Here is a 9,251-nt window from a genome sequence, read left to right on the forward strand (position 1 = left end):
ATTATATTTTATTAATTTTCATAAACATTTACAGAGATTTTGGGTTTCCATTCATTCATTGTTGCACTATAAATTAAATTTTAAATAAAAAAGAAACTAATGAGGGCTTTTGTTTATCGTTGTTAGGTACCATCAAGTTGGATACGACTTTTAGTGACCCTATGAACGAACAACTAATCTATCCTAACCTCTGCCATCTTCATCATCTGTGACACACTTGAGCCCACTGCTATAGTCATTGTGTCAATCTATTTTATTGAGGGTCTTCTTCTCTTTCACTGACCTTTCCCCTTTCCTAGCATGATGTCCCTTTCCAAGGAAGAGCCCAAGGTATGTGAGACATAGCTTCACCATTTTTGCCTCTATGAAGCACTCTTGTTGCACCTTTTCCAAGACAGATCTGTTTGTTCTTTCGGCAGTCCATGGAATATTAAATACACTTCACCAACGCCACAACTCAAAGGCATCTTTCTGCTTCTGTCATCCTTATTGACTGTCCAACTCTCAGATGAATAGCAAGTGCCTGAAAAGACTATGTACTGAATCAGGTGCACCTTAGTCTTCAAACTGACATCACTAGTCCTCAGTAATATGGTGAAGTTCCCTAATAGCACTTTCCCAATACAATCTGCCTCCTGATTTCCTGACTGCTGGTACCAAGAGTGTTGAGTATGAATCCAAGTGTGATGCCATTTACTTACTTGAAATTTATAGCTAAAGTCAAAGAGGAAGAAATCAAGATTTCTACTAAAGTTTGCAATATGAAATACCAAGCACACTATCAAGATGTATTAATAATAACTGGTGACTGGTACGCAAAAATTGGAAACAATGAAGAATGAAAGATATTTGGAAAGTACATTCTTGGTGACAGCAGTGAGGCCAAAGAGCAAATGAGTCTTCTTCTGTCATCTTTATTCATTTTTTTAACTCACTGATGCATAGCAAGTGATTGAAAACATCATGGCCTGCATCAGATATGCCTCAATCTTCAAACTGACATGTCTGCTGCTTAATAATTTGGGAAAAGTTTTCAATTAGCAATAATCGCGCCTCGGGTAAACCTCATTGGCTACGATATTGCCACTGCGCAAAGCTAATAATTTAAGCGAGGTCTCTGACAGCAGACTTCCTCAATGCAGTATGTCTCCTGATCTTTTGACTCTTGGTCCCAAGGGTGTCGAATGTGGATCTAAATAAGATGAAATTACTGACAATTTTACTCTATTTTCTATCTAGCATGATGTTATCTATCATCTCACTAGTAAAAATTGTTGCTTTCTTGACATTATGATGTAATCCATATTGAAGGCTGTGGTCTTTGACCTTCTGCAGTAAGAGTTTCAAGTCTTGATTTTCAGCAAGCAAAGTTAAGCCTATCCTTAAGAATAGGTTTTTTAAAAAAGAATAGTTTTAAGTCATTCAACACCAATGATCGAAGACTAGATGAGTTACAGGGTGACATCAATGGTATCAGCCATGAAAACTAACAAAAAATGTATTATCCATGAAGAAAGCCAAGAGGTCATTACAAAGAGAAGTTAAAGAAAAACCAAAACAGATGACAGACAAGACTCTGCAAATTGCACTAAAGAGTCATGAAGCCAAAATAAAAAGAAGCGAAAGTAAAGGAGCTGAACTGAAGATTTCAAAGGGCAGATCAAGAAGACAAAGCAGGTCCAACCACTGAGGAAGGTGGTGTGGCACTTTCTCAAAAAGTTGCATTTAAATAGAGATACCATTTGACCCAGCAATTCCACTACTGGGAATTTACCCAAAAGAGATCGTTACTGCCACCTAAGCAGATATATGCACACCCATGTTTATCGTGGCTTTGTTCACAATAGCAAGGAGTTGGAAACAACCTAAATGCCCATCAACAAACAAATGGATAGAGAAGCTGTGGTATATTCACACAATGCAATACTATGCTGCATTGAAAAACAAGGAACTCATGAAATATTATTCAAATAGGTGACCCTGGATCACATTATGCTGAGTGAAATATCTCAGTCACACAGGGACAAATACTGCATAGTGCCACTGTTGTAAAACAGGACTGACATCAGGGTAGGGGGGGAGTCTGAGAAAGATGGGATAAATAATGTATAGTGCATTGAAAAAGATGAGGGAGAAAACTGCTTAAAAGGGATATGTGATTAGGTATTATTGTCATGACAGGAGTCCAGAACAAAAGCTGCATAGTGGAGTGGACCTGGGGAGAGAGATTTTAAAACAGTGAAAGAATTTTTCTTTTACTTTTCAGAGAGAAGAGTGTACTGGGGGGGTGGGGGGAGCAGGGAGAGGAGTGCAACAATGAATGAATGGAAATCCAAAGTCTCTGTAAATTTTCATTAAAATTAATAATAATAATAATTTTTTAAAAAAATTCATAACTCATTTATTATTTTTAAGTAGCAATTATAATAAGAAATAGAATATAATTTGTGTTTACTTAAATGTCATGTCAAAAAAATGTATGCTAAACATCATATTCATCATTGATGCCCTGGAAACAAAAAGAGAAATGTCAGAAGATAGGAAAGGAGAAAAAAGAAGAATGAGAGTCACAAAGGAGATGTGGAAAGAATGCTGTCATATTGTGGGAACTCTAATGTCATAAAATTTGTATGAATGGCTGAATGGAAAACCAATTTTCTCTATAAATTTTTACTCAAAGCACAATTTAAAGTCCTTTTTAAAAAAAGAAAATACAAAATGTTATTGATAGCAAAGTTTCTAACCAAAATAAACATTCATGAAAAATTTTTAAAAAAAGAAGACAAAGCAAAGCATTATAATGGGATGTGCAAAGAGCAAAGAGCTGGAGTTGGAAAATAAAAAGGGAAGATCCCACTTGGCAGTTCTTTTTTTTTTGGTCTTCATTTTCATTTTCTTTTTTATGAGAAAATGTAACCTTTATTTGGTATTAGTAAGTTTGAACATATTCCTTTTTTAAAAAAATTTCCATTCATTCACTGTTACACATTATCCTCCCTGTCCTCTCCCCAGAGTTCACTTTTTGCTTTGGGAAAAAGTTCTTTCATTGTTATATAGTCAATCGTCCCCCTCCATTACTATGCAACTCTTATTCTGGACTCTTGTCATGCCAATAATACCTATTCATATGTTCCTTTTATACAGTTCTCTCCCTTGTCTGCTTCAATGCCATGTACATTATTTATCTCCTTTTTTCTTAGTTTCCCCCAACCCCCATATCAGTCCTGTTCTATAACAGTGGCATTATACAATATTTGTCTTTTTGTGACTGAGATATTTCACTCAGCATGTCCTCCGGGGTCACCCATTTTGTATAATATTTCATGAGTTCTTTGTTTTTCAGTGCTGTATAATATTCCATGGTGTGAATATACTACAGCTTCTTCATTTGTTTGTTGATGGGCATTTGAGCTGTTTCCAACTCTTTGCTATTGTGAACAAAGCAGCAATAAACATGGATGTGCATATATCTGCTTGGGTGGCAGTTCTGGTTTCTCTGGAGTATATTCCCAGCAGTGGAAATGCTGAGTCAAATGGTATTTCTATTTCCAACTTTTTGAGAAAGCGCCATACTGCCTTCCACAGTGGTTGTACCATTTTGCACTCCCACCAACAGTGAATGAATAAGGGCTCCAGTCTCTCCACAACCTCGCCAACGCTTGGGCATTTCTTAAAATAAGTGAAAAATAAATTCAAGCCTTTAGTTGTAATTCTGAGATGCTATGGGCAAAATCATGACTGACCCAGGAAACATCCAAAGAAGATGAAAAAAACACAGTCTTTTTGTACCAAAAAGACTAATTTGACACAAATATTTCAGGAAGTATCGTATGATCAAGAGCCAATGATAATAAAGACATTCAAGCTGCACTGAAGGCAGTGGCAAAAAATAAGGCCCCAGGAATCAATAGAATACCAATTGGCATATCTCAACGAACTAATGTAACCTGTTATGCAACTGGATATGCTCACCAGTCTGTGTCAGGAAATTTAGAAGACAAGTGAATGGAAGAGATTCATATTTGCTCTCATTTCCAAGAAAGGTGACAGAAGAGAATGTGGAAATTATCAAACAGTATCATTAAACATCACATGTAAGCAAAATATTGATGAAGATCATCCAAAAAAAGGGTAGAACAATACACTGTCAGAGAACTACCAGAAGTTCAGGCTGGGTTTAGAAGAAGACATGGTACCAGGAATATCAATGTTTAGGTCAGACAGATCCTATCTGAAAACAAAAAATATAAAAATGGGCTTTAGTTAGTAATGTGTTGATTCATTAACTGTAACAACTCTGTTACCGTATTAAAACTAATTTAAGATGTTAAGGAAAACTTAACAATCACTGTGGAAAACAGTGTGGCATTTCCTAAAATTGGAGAAATAGAAATACTCTGATAGAATAACCCCATTTCTATGTATATGTCGGGCTACTTAAGGGGAAAAACTGGCAGTTCAAGTTCACCACTGAGATAAAGAAGAGCATTTCCTCCCTATAAAGATTTACAACCTTGGAAACCTGATCAAAAGGTCACCATAAGTCAGAACTAACTCAATTGCCAGTAGGTTTGTTAATTACATTATTACAAGAATATGATCAAAACACACTCGATTTTGTAACATGCTTGTTCACTTCACACTATGTAATATGCTTTTCAAGATATGATTAGAAAGATGTATTATGTTCATGGTAAGAGTCCTGGGGTAGTGTAAAAGATTAAAGTACTTGGCTACTACATGAAAGATCAACAGTTCAAATCTACCCAAAAATGACTTAGAAGGCCTGGCAACCTAATTTTTAAAAATCAGTAATTGCTAACTTTATGGAGAATACTCCTCTGATACATGTGGAGTTGCCAGGAACAGGAACTGACTCAACAGCAACTGTTGCTGTGTACTACCGAGGTAGAACCAATCCATATCTCATCCTTCAGAGGGTTTTCAGGGCCAGTTTAATCACATGACAGAAAACTGCCCATCTTTCTCCCAGAGAGCAGCTGGTGTATTTGAACCTTGTGTCTTTGGGTTGACAACACAATTTCTTACCACTAAGCCACCAGAGTTCCCTGAGCAGCAACTAGTTACCGGCCAGTTAAAAAGGTACTATACTGTACGAAGGTACCACATTTATTCAGCTAATCTCCCATTATTTCATATTTTCCAGGATTTTTGCTGTTGTAAGGAAAGCTCTTACTTAAGTGAACAGCTTTGCAAATTGACGAATTAATGCCTTAATAAAGAACAAAAGCTACTGATTAAAACAAAATACACATTTTTAATCAATTTCCTAAGTATGGTTAAAATGTCCTCCAGTAGGAATATCTAAATGTAAATATCCAACCACAGCAGTATATGAGAGTACCAACTTTTCAATTCCATGTCAATATGAAATATTATCACTCTATAACATCTACATCAGGGAGCTCTGATGGCTTAGAGTTAAAGAGTTAATGTTGTCAACCCAAAGTCATGCAGTTCAAAAGCACCAGTTGCTCCACAAAAGAAATTGGGCAATCTCCTCCTGCAAGATTTACTGCATCTGAAAACCCTCTGGACCATTAGCTATGAGTCAGATCTGACTTAATAGCAAATAACAATATCTAGAACATCAGGGAAAAAATTGTTCTATTATTTTTTAACAATCTTTGTTATTTTTTAATTGTACATGTGATTTGGAGGCAAGGATTCTGAGGCTTGGTCACGTTGTAAGGAGACCGATCCTTGGAGAAGGACATCATGCTTGGGAGGGTGGAGGGCAGGAGGGGAAGGCCCTCTGGGAGATGGACTGATTCGGTGACTGGGGCAATCGGGATGAGTGTGTCGTGTCGGAGACAATGAGATTGGCACAAGACAGAGCAGAGTTTAGAGATGCTGTACGTAGGGTCACTATGAGTCGCAAGCAGCTCAATGGCACATAACAACAACATGTGATTTACGCATTCATGTTGTTTGGCTATCTATTAGATAATAAGATTGTTAATCTTTTAGGTCTAATAGAGTATGCAAAAACTTTTGTCTAGGTCTAATACAGTATGCAAAATATTTGCCTGTGTTTGCTTACTATTAGATCTCCTACCTATAAAATAGTATCTGGGATACAGTAAGCACTTAATATGCTATATAATACCAGTTAAGTGTTTTTTAATAGTATTTCTGCCAAACTGAGGTTGTATTATGTAACAGTACCCATATTTATTTTATGGGTACTTTTACCTGCAGTCTTGTCTATTAAAACAGTTCATCTTATTTTAAGACTGGAAAATTTTATACATTCTTAAAGTAACAACTTTTTTTATTTAATAAATTTGTTTAATCCCCTTTTTAAGTTTTCAAGGAACCTCATTTTTTATTTGTACCATATGGTTGGACAACATAATTTTGGAATACTTCCCCATTACTTTTAAATTAATGTCACCTTTATAATAGTAATAAAAATAAACTATTACTGTCAAGTCTACTTCTACTCATGTTGTTGTTGTTGTTGTTGTTGTTGTTGGTCACTGAGTCAGAACCAACCCATTGCTGACCCTCTGGTGAATTTTCAGAGGCAACTAATCACACTGAGGAAGACTGCCCATCTTTCTCCTGTATTTCTACTCATACCAACTCTGTATGACAAAGGTAGAATTGCCTCCGAAGGTTTCCAAGACTGTAATATTTATGGAAGTAGACTGCCATCTCTCTCCCCAGTGAGATCAGAGAGCTTAAATATCCTTTCAGTGGGCTTAACACTGAGCCACTAACGTCCTTAAAATAGTAATTTCTGTATCATTCTGCTCCACTGCTCTGTCCATACTAATATTTTTACTTATTATCACTTTCATTTTATTTGCATATTCATTAATACACATCCCCGGTCACAGACTTATCACTTTCAAAGTATTTTTTACTTTACAATTAATGCTTCCAAATGAACTGTAGAATTATTTTGTTAAATTCTAGTTACAAGTACAAAAAGTAGTTGACCATGTGACTACCTGCTTATTCAATTTTATGGTGGGTACATCCTTAGTTTATAGGTAAGGAGAACCAATTCATTATCAAATATAATGCACTTAAAAGACTACAGTGGGTGGTTCGAATTCTCCAGATGCTCCTGAAGAAGGGGCAATTTCCTCCCGTACCAAGTGGATCCGATTCTATACACAACAAGAAAAAGAGAAGGGGAAAAAAACACTATCATGGAAAGATGTTAATTATTATTGTAATTGTTACAAGATTACAAGGTGGTATAGTAGTCAATCTCTGGGCTACAAACTGAAAGGTTTGCAGTTCGAATCTATTAACCCTCAAGAAGTCACAAAGAAACAGAACTGACCCCACAGCATTGCACTTAGATTGGGGCTTATTATTATGATTGATCAATAAATGGTTCCCTGATTGTGCTCCCACAAAATCTGAAGGGTCATTAAGATGAATCAAAAGATGCTCTAAAACGTTAAGCAGTAATATGGAAAATACATACTTTATGTCTGTTCTTTGCACCAGGACTTTAATCTCGGCAAAATGAAGAACTACCTCTTGGAGTAGAAAACCAAGAAAAGCACCAAATTCTGGTACATGAACCTCAAAACTTTATAAAGACTAATCTACCAAGTGGAGAAGGCTTTGAGGCCTCTCTAGTCAACCCAAGGGGATAAAAGAAAGTCCCTCCTAATCCCTGTTTCCTATCTCCACATTTACATTCACTCCATAATTTCTTTCCAGGAAACACTTGGGACTTGGTGTAATATGCAAAAATTTTCCCCAAATGAAATAGTAGGCAAGCTAAAATGATAAATGCTATTGATAAAGATGGACAGATATAACAATGTTAGCAAATTACCTCCACCAGATTTCTCACACTACATAACATGAATAGAGGTAATTTGAAAGGACTTTTAGTACATAAATACAGGTTTTCTTTTTTGAAAGGAATGGGAAGAGGGAGCAGTTATCTCACAATAATTAATAATTTCATTTGTTATCTGCATAAAATTGGATTATGTAGACTTCATACACTGGTACACATAACAGATTCACTGCCATCTTGTCGGAACCAGCTCACAGCTAGACCTCTGATACTGTCCATCTAAACCCCATGGAGCAGCTGGCGGATTCGAACTGCCTGCCTTTCAGTTGGCAGCACAGCTTTTTACCCACTAGGCAACCTGCGCTCCCTAAACATGTGAGGGGTCCTTAAAATAATCTCTTCTACAGAGCCAAAATATAAACGATAAAATGGAGGTAGATCGAGAGAGTGGCAATATAACCAGCTAATCACAAAATTAATCCAAGACTATAAAACCCAGATCTCCTAATCTCAAAGTAACATACAGTTTCCCCTCTTTCCCTTGCTTCGTTTCAAGATTGAGAAATCAAACCAAATCCTCACGCCATTACAAAGACATTGGAAAACCACAGGAACCACAGGCGAAGGCACGTGATTCGCCACATCTCTTCCTTCCTCCCCTCCCCCGTCCCCCGCGCCAGCAGCACGCGCTGCCAACCTCATCATGTGACCTTCACGCGGCCCCAGTGCTCCCCCTGCTAGGCGACTCTTTCCAGCAGCCATTTTGCCCAGAATGTGTCCTTAGTGCTAACGGCGGAGCAGAAACCCTTGAAAACCCGTGGCCAGATTGTACAGGCTGCACCCGCGCTTCGAAAAGAGCACTCAGGGCGTCGCAGCCGAGTCGAACCACCCGAACACGTCGCAGCCCGGGGGTGCCGTGTAAACTGTGGATGAGCCTCGGCTAAAGATTGGCTTGTAGTGTGCACGTGATGCCATCCCCCTACCCAGAAAAAACACCCACACACGCGCTTAACACCTTGCAACAAGTACTCGCCACCGGGCGCGTGGGAACGGACGAGCGCGTGGCATCCAAGGCGCCTGCGCATACCTGCTAGGAAAGACCGCAACCAGCCCACGCGCCGCTCAGCTCACGGGTCCGGGAATCTTCGAGCTGCCGGACCACCGGGATAGTCATTGGCTGCTAGGTTAGGTCACGTGCAAATCTCAAGCCCGCCCCTAACCGCTAATCACCTGGCTCCGTGCTCGAAGCGGGTCTGAAAGTCCTTCGCACGCGGAAAAGCGTACTTAAAGGATCACCTGTACTCTTTTGTAGAGTTACATCTATAAAAAGCAAGCTAGAAAATAGGATCTCAAAACTAAGTAGGGTCACACCTACCGGTCTAACTTCGCATATCCACCCGGGAGCCGGGAATCATCGCCCTTGGGCGCTCCCCGATGCACGCTGGGATACGTCTGG

General features: G+C 38.4%; 1 pseudogene; it reads left to right on the forward strand.

Annotated features, from left to right (window-relative positions):
* Window positions 1-8,965, forward strand: part of LOC102869397 — a 39,969-nt pseudogene extending 31,004 nt beyond the window's left edge.
* The last annotated feature ends 286 nt before the right edge of the window (window positions 8,966-9,251 follow it).

Source organism: Elephantulus edwardii, unplaced genomic scaffold, assembly GCF_000299155.1.
Source record: "Elephantulus edwardii isolate Elephantulus edwardi_28Jun2011 unplaced genomic scaffold, EleEdw1.0 scaffold00026, whole genome shotgun sequence".
Lineage (NCBI taxonomy): Eukaryota > Metazoa > Chordata > Mammalia > Macroscelidea > Macroscelididae > Elephantulus > Elephantulus edwardii.